The sequence below is a fragment of the Sciurus carolinensis genome, chromosome 6 (assembly GCF_902686445.1).
Source record: "Sciurus carolinensis chromosome 6, mSciCar1.2, whole genome shotgun sequence".
NCBI lineage: Eukaryota > Metazoa > Chordata > Mammalia > Rodentia > Sciuridae > Sciurus > Sciurus carolinensis.
In genome coordinates, this window is record NC_062218.1 from 78076676 (window position 1) to 78093766 (window position 17091).

At 36.2% G+C, this 17091-nt stretch overlaps 1 long non-coding RNA gene across 9 annotated transcripts in view; it reads right to left on the reverse strand.

Moving 5' to 3' along the window:
* Positions 1 to 17091, reverse strand: part of LOC124987335 (uncharacterized) — a 143958-nt gene that overhangs the window by 17237 nt on the left and 109630 nt on the right. Inside the window, exons 6-7 of one of the 9 annotated variants that reach the window (XR_007109173.1) lie at positions 8140 to 8208; positions 5269 to 5940 (exon numbers count right to left, since the gene is read on the reverse strand). The exons of the other annotated variants lie outside the window; for them this stretch is intronic. This is a non-coding gene — a long non-coding RNA (uncharacterized LOC124987335). Of the gene's footprint in view, positions 1 to 5268; positions 5941 to 8139; positions 8209 to 17091 lie in introns of those variants that run through there. 9 annotated transcript variants of the gene reach the window in all.

Below are 17091 nucleotides of genomic sequence, written 5' to 3' on the forward strand. Positions count from 1 at the left end.
TGTCCCCACATCAAAATTAGTGACAACCCCCTATTTTTCCCATTAGTTTCTGGCTCACCTACATCCTTCCACAGGGCCCGCCTGCCTCACTCAGCTAAGTGCTCACTCGCCTGGCTCTGAGTTCCCCACTCCAGCAACTGGACCCAGCATGTGCTGCAGAACTGCAGCCAGTTCAGACAAAACCAGTTTTCATGCCTATGTTTCCTTGAAGTGGATCTGAAAGAGTGGCTGAGCTGGTATTTGCAGGAAATGGAAGACAGGGAGCAAAAAGAGCACTCGGGTTTCACTTAAAATGCACTCATTATCCTGGAGAAGAAAATGGAATTAGGAAGACTATAGCAAGGGAAAAGCAAAAAGACTTCTCTCCTTTTCCTTTTATTTTGGTGTCTTTTCTTCCTTGTTACACGCCCATTTTCTTTTATCATTTTAACATCTTCATTTAAAACAAGTCCAAGTGAATACAATTATTTATAGGCCTAGCTTTGGACTACTTCGTTATTTTAAAATGTGTCCCTCCCCTCCCTCAGTCAATACAGTGCCACGTTTTTATCTGTAAGTAATGAAATCCAGCTGCACTGATGAATCTGTAGTGAAAGACACCCTCCTTTTATACGTAAAATGTCCTAAAGCAACTCCCTCCTCTGGAAAATTTAGAATGAAGTCTAAAGAGGGCACTTGGGGAGATTAGAAGGAAAAAGGGAGGAAGGCGCCAAGTGAGCAGGACAACAGCCTCTACTCCAATGGGTGGTCAAATTTCCTAAAGCTAGACATCAAAGTCCAGGAGGAGCTGGGTGAGGCTTTGCTTGATTCCTTCCAGGAAAGTTGGGTCTCCACTTGTTCATTTCCTATGATGTGTTTGTATTTAGACAGAAGGGACACAGCAGGAATGCTTTCAGGGCACATTTGGGGGAAGCCTCTGTCACAGGAGTCGTGAATGCCAGATGTCAAATGAACAAATGTATGCTGCAGACACTTCTCTAAGTAAGATGGAGGGGCACCAAATCATATCTGAGGAAATTCTGCTATCCTGATCTAGGACCTTTGCTCCTGGCAAAGTCAGGTAAAAATTCACTCATTGTTATGGTTTCCATGTGAGGTGTCCCCCAGGAGTTCACCTGTGAGACAATGCAGGAAGGTTCATAGGAGAAATGATTGGTTGTTGGAGTCTTAACACAATCATTGAATTAATCCCTCATGAGATTAATTGAAATGGTAGGGTATGGCCAGAGGAGACTGGAATTGGGGCCTGGCTTTGGGGTATATCTTTTGTATCTGGAGAATGGATACTCTGGCTGTCCCTCCTCTCCCTCCTCTCCCTCCTGATGATGCGAGCTGCTTCCCTCTGCCACACTCTTCTGCCATGATGTTCTGCCTCACCTTGAGCCTGAGGAATGGAGCCAGCCTTCTATGGACTAAGACCTCTGAAACCATGAACCCTCAAATAAACCTTTCCTCCTCTAAAATTGTGCTGGTCAGATCCTTTTAGTCACAGCAGTGAAATAGGTAACTGAAACACTCATTTTTAAAATAGTATTAATATCAAAAGAAGTATTAATATGAGTGTAGAAATTACTTGAGAACAAGATAAGCTGATGGTTTTCTAGTTCTGCCAGTAAAGAATTTTGTTTCCATAAACCTAAAGCAGCATAAAGCAAGTAACTTGCTTCTGGAAACCAAAAGTGCCAGAGGCAGGAAGCCCACACATGGAGCCCTCATAAAAAAGATGTCCATCAGCATCCTTATCTCTAGCATTATTTCCTAAGAACAGGCTCAAACATTACTTGGCACTAAGATCAGAATAATGGTGCTTACCAAATCTTTCTAAGACTAATGTCTTTTCTGAGACATTGGCTATGGACAAAGAAAGAAAATTTTTAAAAACCACAATTGATTTCCAAGCCTGATATAGTACAATAACAAATCCTGTTGGACTTGAATATTTAAGGCTTATGGAGCATTTCAAACACAAAGCAGTCCTACATAAATCACTAACCCATACCTTCACTGTGCTCCACTTATGTGCCAACTACTGTACGTGGATGAGCCAGCTCTTATTAAAGAACAATCTTCATACTACTGCACTTCTCTGCAGAATCCTGCACTGAGGAGTGCCCTTTCATCTTAAAGTTCCTTCACTTCTATAATAGTTTTCTCCCTCTTAGACAAGGAAGACCTGGAAGACCACTTCTTTTCTCTTCACTAATTCTTCTCCTTGGCCCAACCCTCAATTCTCTCTAAATCAACAAAGGATGAGAGGCAGTACATCAAAATCAAATAGTACATGTTTTCCATCTACACAGATACCCGCCATCATCACATATACAAACCACTCACTATTTCAAGCTGTAGTACAATGTGTTTCTTGAGAGTCTGTGGGTAGGGGGATAGATAAGCTGAATATTGCTCTACTGATTACTTCCTCTAGATGACATCATCAACTCCTATGACTTCAACCTCCTACCACCCACATATGCTGATGACTTCAAAAATAATATCTTACACCCATATCTACGTATCCAAATGCCTAGTACACCTGTTTTCAAATGATCTACTACCTTAAGCTCAAAAAGTGTTTCAAAATGTTTGTTTATTTTTGGTACTGGGGATTAAATCCAGAGATGCTTTATCACTGAGCCACATTTCAGCCCTTTTTATTTTTTATTTTGAAATGGTCTCACTAAGTTGCTTAGGTTCTCACTAAATTGTTGAGGCGACCCTTGAACTTGCAATCTTCCTGCTTCAGCCTCCCGAATCACTGGGATTACAGGTATGTTAACAGTGCATCTGGCCATTATGTTTATTTTTTTCCTCCCTGCCCTTTCTTAATAGTTTCATCATCCACTCAATTAACTACTTAAGCTAGTTTCCCCAGCTGTATTTATACTCCTTCCTCTCCTTCACCAATTCCCACCCCACAAACGTCAAGTCTGTCACTAGATTCATTCTCTTCCTCAGAACACATCTGAAGTCTCTCAGTCTACTACCCACTATATCCACCTGTACCTCTTCAGTAGCTTCTCCATCTCAAATTATTCTTCCTGTATTCCTGATTCCTACTGATTAAAACAGGAAATCCTAAGGAGCACCATTCATAATATCTAAGATGATATTTGATAGCAAACAGATCAACTATTTAAATATTTACATATTTAATAAGGTTAATAAAACAGAACAAACACACCAAACTGGGATGTCATGTTAATATTAAGTTTACTTTCAAAATAATTCTCAGCACAAAAATTGAGCAATTTAAAGGAAAATCTTTCAGGTAGCTTGAAGATATTTTCAAAAAGATGAAAGTGCTATATGAATTAAGGAAGTTTGAGAAACTTGGTATTAGAAAAATTCTGAACTCCAAAGCATGAAACCACAAGTGAAACACCTTCTCTTCATCTTCAGTCACTCCCTCTTCCCACATTCCCCGTACTCTACATATACACTCTGTGTACCAGCTTTGCTGGACAACAAAACACCCAAATGACTATTTAGTTCATAATTCTGGAGTCAGCTGGATCATTCTGTATGGACTGATAACCCAGATAGGTCAGAGGAAATATAGGCTAACAACTGATTCCCCTAGACTCTCCCACTGTTTATAAGCAAATGGTGGATCAGCTGGTAACTAGATGATCTAAGATGACCTCGTCACAAGTCTAGTGTTTCAAACACTGTCAGCCAGACCCTCAGTTCTCCTGTGTGTGGCCATTTGTCCTCCTGGCTCATGCACAATGTAGCCTCAGGGTTCCCAGCCCAGAAACCCCAAGGCATAAGCACTCTTCTGGCCTCTGCTTGTTTCACCTATGCTATGGTCCATAGGCCATGATCAACCCAGCTACAGTGATGGGAAAAGAGACTCCACTTCTTAATGGAAGAATCTATAGAGACATATTGCCAGGGGTTATATGCAAAAAAGGGAAGAATCTGTGACTGGTTTTATAATTTGCCTCTCATCATCCCCTAAACATTCCAGGCATGTTCATACACATCCTCACACTGTTCCACTACGTGAAGTGAACTCTCAACCTCTTCTGGAAATTTCTGATCTCTTGTCCTTTGAGGTTCTGAATCAATATAGCACTGCCTGACATCTTTCCTCAGGGCAGAGTTAATTGTTTCCCCATATGTTCCCTCAATCCCTTGCATATGCCTTTATTATATCATTCAGTAAATTGCATTATAATTATTACACCTTATAAAGTCTCTCTCCCTACATGGACTGTCTTTGTACCCACCAGCATCTAGCACAGTGCCTGGCAAAGAAGAGGCATCCAATAAATGTTCGCTAAATTGAATTTAATTGAATATGTTCAAAACAAAGATCAAAGTCTCTGAAATAAGCTTATAATAAAAAGACTTAAGGTGTGGTTATCCAAAACAGCCTTATGAGTTGGCAAAACTAATGAGATCCAACTCATGCTATCTGAGGGGCACCAGGCAGGATAATACTGCCAGTCAAAAGTGTTTTTTCCTGTGGGACTAACACAAAGTCTGAACTTCCAGCATAGATGATTCAAAACCTTAAAATGTTTTAATTTAATACAAAGAACATAGGCTCTCAAGTCACTAGCCCTGCAAACCTAGCTACCTGTGAGACCCTATAAATCACTTAACTACATTTCTCTGCACCATTCCTATTCATGCACACAACATGATTCACGTGACAATAACATACAGAAAGCAGCTAGCACAGTGCCTGCCATGTCCCCAACACACTCACCTCAAATCCCAGAGTCTTCTATTCAAAAAACAAGGGCCCTGGGAAAAGGTAACCTCAAGGTTTGTTATATTACCTGAAAAGAGCTGGAAAAGTATTTTCATGAACAATGGGAAAGTAAAGTAAATAATAGTAGATAAACAACTGTGTAATTTTATTAAGAGCCAGGGATGTGGTTAGTAATTTTCTACAATATAGGACTTAGGAATCTTGGATAATTTTGCTGCACATCAATCAATATGGAATCAACATTTATGCATATACTTAGGCAAGACTATCGGAGAGTTAGTTCAGGAAAAAAGGAAGTTGTTATGGTTTGGATCTGGAATGTTCCCCAAAAGTTCATGTTGAAAGCATGGACCCCAATGGAGCGAGGTCCAGAGGTGGGGCCTTTAGGCAATGACTGGATCATGAGGGCTCTGATCTCATTGGTGGATTAATCCGCTGAGAACTGAATGCACTATGGGGAGGTGGAAACTAGATGAAGAAAAGTAGGTCATTGCTGCATGCCCTGGCCCCTTCTTTTCTCCCTCCCCACCATCCTTTCTGCTTCCTGGTTACCGTGATCTAAGCAACTTTCCGACACCACACCCTTCTGCCATGCAGTTTCTGTCTTACAGCTGGCTGACCATGAGTTGAAGTCTCTGAGACTGTGAGCCAAAATAAATCTCTCTTCCACTAAGTTGTTCTTGTCAGATAGTCTGGTCATGGCAACAAACTGACTAACATGGAAGGTATTTATAATGCTAATTTTTTATGTATATTCTCTCATCCTTGTCTCTTATTGTAAAGAGGACAATTGTGGGAAATAAGGGTTTTTTTCCTCCCTATGTAAGGATATAAATTTTAAGTATGAAAAATGAAAAGAAAACTACAAACACCAATTCTAAACTTCAAATTATATCACTTCAGAAGGAAATGTTAACATTGAAATAAAGTGAGTTTTAGACACACTGAAGTCCTGTTCAAAGTAAAGACAAGTTTTAATGAAATATTTAAGATCCAAAATCCAGGCAGGAACTTGCCTGCTGGTCTCTGTAGCACAGGAGCTGGTGATGAGCACAGCTGGATCGAGATCTTGCCAGCTTCCACCACAGGAAACAGGTTGCTCATCAGTGGTTGAGCAAAGTATGGTCTGAGAGGGACTCAGGCCAGTGACTAGAAGTGTCAGCAGATGTCCAAAGGAACAAATGACTGCAGAGTTGCTATTGCTCTTTGAAATTTGCCTAAAATTGCAGAAAACGTAATTTTAAGAGTGATCATTCTTGCACTTTATGTTAATACATATAACTTGTGATTTACCTTTAAGTATGATCTTTCAAATTAAATGGTATTTATTATGTAAGGAAATGCTCCATTCTGTACCACTGATTAACAGAACACTGAGTATTCTTTCTTGTCTTCAAAAAAAAGGAAAGTCTCTACCTTTGTCCCTCCTGAGGCTTTTCTTAATCTCACTGGTAACCTTGAAGCATTTCTGCACTCACTGTGCACCAAATTAATCTACATTTGTTGATAAGTATCTCTGTAAATGAATCTCTATTGTTTCCCTGTGATCTTTCACCTCAGCCACTTGTAAATTTCCTGGTACTCAAGATTCTGCTTTCTGTATTTTCCTAACCCATCTTTCCCTGCCCTCAACACCTAGGTTGTACTCAATAAATGTTAACTTATGATTAACAAGGAAATATATTGAGTAACGTTTGCTGATGGTAAATTCTTTGGCCCATTCAAGTTCAGATCAGGACCTCTTGAGATCCTAAAGACTGAAAAGATTATGATGCTTCCTCATCCATATGTAAATCCAAATGAAAATAATATTAAGCCCTAAAGGACAGAATTTACATATGCTCAAATTAAAATAGCCTCTACTGCCAAAATTTTAGGTAAGTTCATCAAAGTCTGAACTCCTCTTCATTCTCTCCCCTCCCCATTATGAATGCACACATGTGTGTAAGAGGGAAAACACATCTGATTTCCAGCACACGATCTGCCATAGGATATTCCAATTCTGGGCCCACTTCACAAAACTGTATCAAAACACCAATTTTGAATGTGTATGCTATAGAGCATACAAAGGGGAATCAAATAATTACTTAAATCTATGTGTACGTTTGCTATTTTCTTGCAATTGTCCAGATTCTATTTCAATAAATGGTAAAACAACATAATATGAGTAGCAGCAATACAGCATACTGTTTTCCTACTGTTAGAATCGTACTGTAGTTGTATACAGGAAAGGAGCTGCAGGGAATGATTGTCAATGAACTACTCAGAAAAATGTGAGAAGCACAAGTTGTTTGCATTTTATTTCATTAGACACCGGTATTTGACAAAAACAAAACACCAAATTATATTTGGAAAAAACTTTCATAAATAATGTTCACAGCAGTCACAAAGTCAAGAATGTAGATGTTAATTATAGAGCCAAGTCAAAACCACCACAGAGGCAATTAAACCTAAAATATTTTCACTTATAATGTGATTTGCATATTCATAGTAGCAGATATTGGCTAATATTTCCATTAAATTTAAGTAGTTTATGCTTAGGTATCATTGTTTCACCTGATCTGTCTCCACTTTTATATTTTAAAATCTTAGTGTGTTGCATTAGAGTTGCATACTTTACTTTTATGTACCTGGGTAGACTTTTGTCATATGATAGAAAATGTATATCTAGAAAGACAGCATTGAGAAATCATAAAATTCTTGTGAGTGACTCTATTGGGACTTTATTTCTGATTAAATAAGTACTTAATTAAAACAGTAGGATTTTTAAATCCTGACAGCAAGATGCCATGAGAATGCAAATATATGAATTAAACTGAATGATTTAATAACTTGTTTTGTGACCAGATCTGATTAGTCCTCTGGAAGATGTGTCCAATTTTAAAAAAGAAAAAGATTTCCCTTGGTGACTTTGGTCTAGAGGTGGAAGGGGTATTAAGTCCATTAACTAGGAAGCGAAGGATTACTTGAACAAATAACATTATGGCTCTGCAGAATGACTGATGGTCTTTGCAAAGGCCCAGACGGTTTCATCTTTCTTGAAATTTTATCACTGATTTGTTCTTAGTCATGTGCAGTCACTAAGGCCAGCAGAGGTAACAAGTGTTTGATGTATGATACTTGAGCCACTTTTGTCAGAACTGCATTTATTTTAAGCTACATTTATTCTTGGTACTCTAACATGTATGTTCTTGGGCTTTATTTTTTTTCTTGTTTCCAGTGATGGGTCAAACTGATAGGGCAATTGCAGAAACACTGCCCTCTAAAGTGCCACAAAAATAACATATATCTGTCTCCTTACAAGAGATAACTTTTCACTGCAGATTAAATAAATGACTCTAGAAGCAAACATCCTAACATAAGGACTTACTCTTTGTTCATTGCCATATTTGCACAGCTTATAGCATATCCCTTACCTTTTATCATATAGCTTCAATTTCTATTCAGTCCATCCTTTATAGTCTGCAGCAAGCCACAGAAGTTCTCTCCAAGTTGAAAGGAAATGTCAAGGGAGAAGGGGTATAGAAAAACACATTTAATTTATCCTATTGAAATGGGACCACTCTAAATGGTTTCTGAGCGCTTTGAATCTTCTTTTACACTGCAAATTATTTCAGATATCTTAATCAGTGGCTACAAACAGATCCTTATCAGTAACATATTCATGAAAGATGTATGTGTATGAGCTGCAAAGTGTTTGGCAGAGACCCAGGAATAAAAAAGAAAGAACACAGTAAAGAATTGATGGAATAGTTTTGTGTTTCAACCTTATTCATTTTGGGAATTTTCTATCAACTCTGTTTGTTCCATTTGGAAGGATAATAGACAAACCAACAGAATGTCAGGTTTCTATGACTTGATTTCATCTATATATAGATCTACACACTGTACAATGATCCAGGATGGAAGCATATCTATACACAGTGATGAATATAGTACATATATGCATTCTTGTGTCTCTTTCTAAATTTTCCTATTCATGATATTATCTTATGCAAAGTTTAGTGCTTTTCTGTTTTGACGACCTAAGCACTGCCTAAACATTGTTTCACAGAATCAAGAGTCGTTCTTGACAATTAATTTCTGCAGTCAATGGTCGTCTCAAAATGGACAACTCCCCTTGGAACTTAGGAGCCACAACAGCAGACCCTGTGAGTGAGGGAGCTAGACAATTCATTAGCCGATTCTGCAGCAACTCAAAGTGGCGGGGGATGTCAGCCCTTGCTTTGGCTCTTCAATACTAATGAGAGTCATTGCATATTCATAACCCCAAATACAGTCAGCTTCTTGTAAAAACTTTTGTCACCCAGGCTTCATGGCAAGAGCAAAGCATCGCGCTCCTCGTGTCGTGGCACTTCCGCCAAGTGAGTGTGAGAGCAAGATTGATTGTTTTGCAACGTAGCCTGACGGGGAACTAAAAGATGCTGCCCCAAGGGTCCTAAAACTGCTTAGTTTGATTGCAAAGCTCCATATAATCAAAGAAACAAAAAAGGAGGCCGTGGTGGTGAATGTGTATGTCAATATATACATGTATACCGCACATAAAAAATACACAAAAATACTTGGAACAGGGGATTTGGCTTCTTGAGTGTTCAGAGTAATTATCTGTTAGGAATATAAAACTACTTAACAAAAATTCCATCTAGCTCAAAGAAGAACAGTGTGCCCCAGTAAATTTGTTCTTATATTGTGGCAATACCGCAACACATCTTAATAGAAAGAGATTTCTAAAACTGTTTGAAGTTTCCCATTATTATCAATACCAAAGCTTCATGAGCTGAATCTGTCAGCCCTGCAGAATCCAGACCTAACTGGGATCCAATCCCTCCGGTGCCTTTGTGTGTCACTGTCCCTCTCTCCCTTGCTTCATCACCATCATCACCATCATCATGATTAAGTTTCTAGAAATGAGCCATTCCATGTGCCTGCCAGGAAATCCTAAGGGGCCAGCACTACACCATTTGACCCCAAAATACCTGTTCGGGTAGCTATCAGCATCCCCTGAAGTCAAAGAAGAGAAATGTGTGTTTCAGCACCCACCTTGAAAAAGCCTTGAGCATTTTTTCACTCATAATGATGTCTTCAGCGGGAATGCCAGCATGCTGCCATATTTTTCTGACAGGCATGCAGGCTATAAACTACCCATAAAAATTAAACAAAACAGGACAGTGAAAGAAAACTTTCTAAATTTGATCATACTTGAATCGTTAAGTTATTTCCAGATGCATAATGTGTAAAAATATCTGCATAGCTAAAGACAAATCAGGAATATTGAGACAAGGGTGGGGGTAGTTGGTGAGGTGTTGTGGGGAGAGAGTCTCGCCAAACTGTTTTATATCTTAGTCACAGACACACAGGCTTTGAAAATAGAAGGATTTGTGTTTATGATTGATTGAGGTAACTGATTATCCACAGATATTTTAAGTGTTGAGACATTAAATTGTCAGCTCTATCAGTTTGATTGCAGTAAAACATGAAAACATTGACTTTTGTCTAGTTAGAAAAATTTATTTTTCCCAGAATGACAATCCTTTAAGTAGAAGCCAGGCAGCTTGCCAGATTTCCATGTCATACACTGAAGTTTGCAAATGCAACCCATATTTTCAAGTGTTTTTCAAGGTTCAATGAATGGTGCATAGGTCTTTTACAAATAGTCTTGTAATAAACGGAATCCTGCAGTATACTTCATTCTGTAAGTCTGAGAAAAGTATTTACTCATTTTGGAGGGAAAAAAAAACACCCTAGTTTTGTACTTATATACGTTAGCAGGGTTCTTCACTTATTTAAAGTATCTCTCAAATATAAATTAACACTTTTTGGACCATCATGCTGTGAACAAGTTTGATTAATATGTTTTATAAGCCTGAAATAAATGCTCATCATAACTGTCAGTAAGCTGACAGCTTTCAAATGTCTTTGTTCCCAGAATGAGTAATTTGTCTGATCTTCTTTAAGATACCATATTCTAGTCTAAAAGGAAGATGTTAAAATCAAAGAAATTCTACTAAAATTTGATTGCCATTATTAAATCAGTCTTGTATTCTGGATCCTAGCATGTACTGTATACATGAATACTATTTGACAAAATAAAAATATCACTTCTTATTTGCTATTATTGCTTTCAGAACACCTGTGCTTTTCACTGAGCAAAACTATAGTTCAGTGTTTAAAACTTAGTCCACCAAAACAATTAAAAATATCAGGTGTTATATATGGTCAATCATTTAATAAAATTAGAAATTAAAGCATCAGTCAAAATACAAATGTGATCATTAATTCTACCAAAACACCAACACTTCTATATTTACTGTGTATTTTTTCAAAGCATTTATGAAGATCATTCAATCACAGAATGTTCCAAAGACCAGTGGCCCATCAAGTCATCCAAGTCTGAGTTCTGCTAACAGCCATAGATAAGACCTAGTACTATGGAAGGAGCACATAGAGGGAACTTGAGCAGCTAAATGAAGCTACACCAAGTAGGATAACACCTCTTCCTGATTCCATTACCCAACCACCTTGGTCCTGCAGCATTGGATTTGGTTGCTCTTCTTCATCATATCTTGGAGAGTAATAACTGTTATAGGTAGTCATTAAATTATCCATTCCCCTCATTTCTTTGTTCCATCTACTACTGATATTTTATAAAGCAGGCTGCCTGTACACTGCCTACAATTATAGTTCCTTTTGTTAACATGCTTTCCTCCTTAATTTGGTACTACTATTTTCATACCATGCCCACAAAGTTTAAAATTATATATCATTTTCCACATCTTTTTTTGTAATTTTATATTTTTCCAAACTATAAGAAAGGATCATATTAAAAATAATGGTACTTTTTATTTCAATATCACCTTTGTATATTAGTCACTTTTCATTTTATTATTTCCAAAATGCCAGGAAACCTCAGGTTTTAAATATGCTATCATTGGTACATTGTATTACTGCTTTTCTTGTTCATTGTAATATGTGCATTATTCAACTTTTAATGAAGCTTATTTTCATTCTTCCTTTATGCCATGATCACCTCTTATATATATGAGATGTGTATATATATATGTGTATATATGCATATATGAGATGAATGAAATCTATCTCTTACATATATATATATATATATAAATGAAAAGAAAAAAAGAAGAAAGGTATATAAGCTATGAAAGAAAATTGTCTGCAAAACTGCCACAGAGTATTTGCAATAATAAGAGAATAAAGGAAGAATGAAAATAAACTTTATTAAAAGTTATATATTTCCATATATATATATATATATATTTATTTATTTATTTATTTCCATCTCTTACAAGATTTTAGCAATTAGCTCACAAATTAGATTCCAAAGATGACTTTATTTTGTCACCTTTATTAGATTTTTTTTGTTTTTGTTTTTGTTTTGTTTTCCTTTAAGAAAACTAGAACTCCCTAAAACAATTAGAATTCTGATTTTCCTTACAGAAACCTAAATTCTCTAAAACAACCTATGTTGCTATTTATAGGATTATAGTAATTCCATAATTTTCATAGTCCCATGCTGTTTTCTAGATCTTCAGATTTGCTCTTGAAATAATAAATGGACTAGGGATTATGCTGTTAACCCTAAGAAACACAGGGAAATGGTACCTGGCTCAAGTAGGGGTCCTCTCTTTTTAACATCGTAGGTCCTATTCTCCAGTACATAGACAATACAATTAATAAAGTGGTCTGAAATATGATGCTTTTAACATTCCTCCTTTGCTATCTTGTCTATTTCCAAATGATTTTTTTTATCATCTGTCTTCTAATTTTGTTTTTGTAGTGCTACAGATTAAATCCAGGGTCTCACACATGCTTAATTATTTACAACACCTACATCCCAACCCTATCCTCTAAAGATCACTATACCTTTAAAGATCACTATACCTCTAAAGATCACTATACCTTGTCATTCTAATGATAGCAGCCATCCCTACCAGGGTTATACACTTAAATAACTATGCTGATCAGAATTCCCATACTTCACTCCCTCTATGCCTCATTTCAATCACATACATTCACTTTGACCTAAAGTAGAAGTAAAACTTATTGCTTCTTCCTAAATAAGCTTCTTTTTAACTACCTACAGGCAGCCTTTCTCACAATTCACTGAGTCCTTGGACCAAAGATAGACTTTGCCTTAATGCCCAATATTTTTCCATATATTCCTTTTTAAAATTATCTATCAATATTTATCAACAAAATCTACATATTAGTAATACTTAAAAGAACAACTAGTCCCTTCTTAGAGCTAGTGAAATAATAGATATCCCCTTCTTTATTTAAAATCACTATTACCTGTAATAGTGACATTTATTATTTTACAAGCTCTTTGCTTTCTCCCTTTTCATTGCTGGAAGGAATGATTACTTTGGTGCAGTGATTTTCAAACTCTATTCAGGATGCCTCAGTATCTTTCTTTGAAGAAAACAGACAAAGGCAGGGAAGAGGGGTGTCAAAACATTTCAAAAATTAAATAGTTCTCAATGCCCAATTCATCCAGCATGCTATCACTTCTTGTTTTCCACTTTTTGTTTTTAAATAATTTTAGGCTTACAGACAAATTTCATGCATACTATAAAGAAATGTTTGGACTTGACCCAGACTATTAACATTTTACCACAACTGTTTTATCATTCTTTCCTCCTCGTTTCTTCCTTACTTCTTTCTCTTTTATATACAATTTTTAAAAATTGTTTGAGAGTTAAATCTCAGATACCATGATTAGAGGTAATCTCTAAATACCCAGTGTGCATTTCCCCAAAACAAAGACATTCACTTACATCACCAAAGTACAATAATCAAAATTGGGAAATTTAATATTAACATAATGCTATTATCTAATCTAATATGTAGAACTTATTTTAACTTAGTCAATTGTCCACAAAATGTCCCTGTGGTAATTTTTGTTTGCCTGGTCCAGATTCAGTCTTTGCTTGTCTTTTGCCATGTTGACCTTTGAAAATAGTACATGCAATTTCCTTTGTAAGAATCCCTCAATTTGGGGCTGTCTAATATTTCCTCATAATTAGATTTAGGTTATACATTTTGGACAGTAATGCTAGATAAATGATGTTGTGTTCTTCTCTGTGTATTATGTCTGGAAGCACATGATCCTGGCTTGTCCAATTACTGGTAATCTCTGATTATTTAAGTAGTTAAGGCAGCATCTATCAGGTTACTCGATTTTAAAGTTCTTTGTAGTTAAAAAGGTTTTATCCTTCATAATTTATAAACAATGTATGGAGAGATGCTTTTCAAGGCTATGTAAATATTCTGGTCTTCAACAAATTTTCACCTACTGGTTCCAGCATCTAATGATGATTCTTGTTATTTTATGATTGCAAAATGGTGATTTTCCAACACTAATTCATCCTTCATTTTTAGTTGGTATCTGTTACTGTTTGGATATACAATGTCCTCCAAAGTATATGTGTTAAAAGTTTAGACTCCAGGTGGAGCTACTGGGAGGAGGAGGGGGTTAGGCATTATGGGAGTGCCTTAGGTCATAGTGGGTGTGTCTTCAAATGAGTTTATGGGACACTGAGCTCTTCCTTTATTCTTTTTACTTCCTGGCTGAAGAGGTGATCAGTTGTTCTCTACCATGAAATGTTGCCTTGTTGCAGACCCAAAGCAACAGAATTAACCAATCATGGATGGGAACCTCCAGAACTTTAAACCAAAATAAACCTTTTCTCTTTATAAGTGAATTATCTCAGGTACTTTGTTCTAGTAACAGACTGAATAACACAGAGAGTATACTACTCTGTTACTGGTTTGCATGTTTACTATGAGTATGGATTCATGGATCTTTTTAAATATTATTTTCATTATTTTGAAATTCAAATTGTCCCACATATGGCCAGTAGAAGCTCCTTTAATCTGATTTCCAGGTTTTCTGACATGCCCCCACAATAATTTGACATTAATATCACTTAATTGTTTTATATTTAGGGATTTATTTCCAAACAAGGCTTTAAATTTTTTGAAACCCTTTGTTTGTATTACAAAATGTTCTCCCTCCTAGGAAAATAGAGAAATCAATAAATGATAATAATCCCTTTGTTCCTATGGCCACATTGGCTACCATGATATTCATCCAAACTACCACCTATGCTCCTGCATCCCTTTCCCTCTGCTAGAACCCCTCTCTCCATCTCCTTCGAGTTAGTTCAAGCATACTCTTCAAAAGAAATTGTGTGGGGGGTGGGCATATGTGTGCTTGTGGTGCTAGGAATTGAACCCAGGATCTCCATGGGTAAGGCACGTATTCCACCATTGAGCTACATCCCATCCCACACTTTTTAAAACTCCTTTGACAGCAATCTCTTCATTCACAAAGTTTTATCCCAAAGCAAAATATTAAATGACAATGGATTTAACTCAGGAATGATTAAGTAATAAATAAGACACTAAACTTTACTGGATTATTTTACTGTAGTTGATTGATAAACTTCCTAATGCAATGGTATATTCGGATAGTCCTTCTGGATTATAGAAATGAAACAGATGTTACCCTGCTGCTTTCTGACTTCCTTATTGTACCGTCACCCACATCACACCCACTTCCCATCACTTTGCTATAGAATTCATCTAATATTTAAAGCTGTTTGCTCCTAAATAAAAACGTCAATAAATAAGGATAAAGCAGAACTATTTATCTTTTTCTATGGAACACTCTTAAAAGAAAGTTTGTTTATTTGTTTGCTTGTTTGGTCGCTTTAAACTACCAACACTCACCATTTGCTTTTCGCAAGTCTTCAAAAAAATAGAAGAAACTTTCAGAAACCAATCACAGATAATAATCATCATCAAAGAGACAGCCACAGGCTTTACAAGTAGTCAAATACTTTCACATTCAGCTCAGACACTGACTTTTCCCTAAGTACTTTCCCTCAATATCCAATTCAATGTGACTGCATTTCATCAATTAGGGTTAAAGGTCTCCTCACTGAAATACATAGCCAATTCTAGAACTTAGTGCAAATTCAGTAAGTTATTACCATGTACCTTAGAAATTCCTAACTCTCTTTTAAATTTTGTAACTAGTCTTTTTCTAAAACCACTAGCATACTCAGACCTTCAAAGGCATTTTATATCTAATTGGTGTATTGAGGACACCTAGGTGACTTTTTCCCTCAATTACTGTTTTTCATTAAATTACTTAATAGAAATCTTTAAATTTTTTCAGATGCTACTGCACTGCAGAGTCAATGCATTTGTAAATAAATAAAGGTTCACAAATCACAAATTGTGATTGTGCACCTCATCATATAAAATAATGGAACAAATTCTACTAATACATAACGTATTCCTTAAGGGTAAATGATGAACTACTACTATACCTTAACTCTCCTGGCTACCTACTCTGCTAAGGGAAATCCTAGAGTAGCTTACAGTGATATACCCTACAGTCTAATTTACCTTCCAAGTTACCTATTTTAGGCACTGTAATATCTAGCTAATTTACAGTAAAACTCATAATCTTCCTTTTTTAAAATGCCAGGTATATTAAGTGGACATTTTTTTCATTGTAGTGTTAGTTGTTCTTAGTGCCCAACTGCTTACAACAAAAAAATATATACCATAACATTTTATCTTCTAACATACAAAGAAATATATTCACCAGACAGAGGAAAGAAAATTTACTCTTCTTGAGGATCTAGACCTGCACTATTGGATTATGGCACCTGTATTGTATCTAATCCAAATTGAAACATGTGATAACATAAGATACACACCAGAATTCAAAGATTTAGTATGAAAAAAATGTAAAATATCTCTGATAATTTTATCTTGGTTACATGTTGAAGTAATATTTTTTTATATATTGAGCTAAATAAAACACATTATTAATGTTAACGTCACCTGTTTCTACTATTTTTAACATGGTTACTAGAAATTTTTTTACATGTTAATTTATTTATCATCACAAGTCATCTTCTATAATAAATACATAAAATTCAACATTTGAAACTAGAAACTAGAGCCACAAAAAATATGGGCATTTACTAAAGCAAAATTTAAGATTGTGTGCCTGTAAGATTGTGTGTGTCAGGGAGAGAGGGTGAAAGAGAGTATATGTTTGGGTAGAATAAAGAATTTGTGAGGTTTGTCCTACAGCAATTTTTTTTCATTTTATTTGTTCTAATTAGTTGTACATGACAATAAAATGCATTTATACATTTTTAAATTTTATATCTGGCTCCCATTTGTCTAGTTTTTACATATACTGGAGAGGGCTACTCTAGACTAAAGCAGGTAGAAGTCACAGTTGTAAAGCCAATTCCCTGGTATGTCTTAAGTATCCTGCCACTACACTACTTCCTTGTTTGAGGTTATAATCAGATCATCAA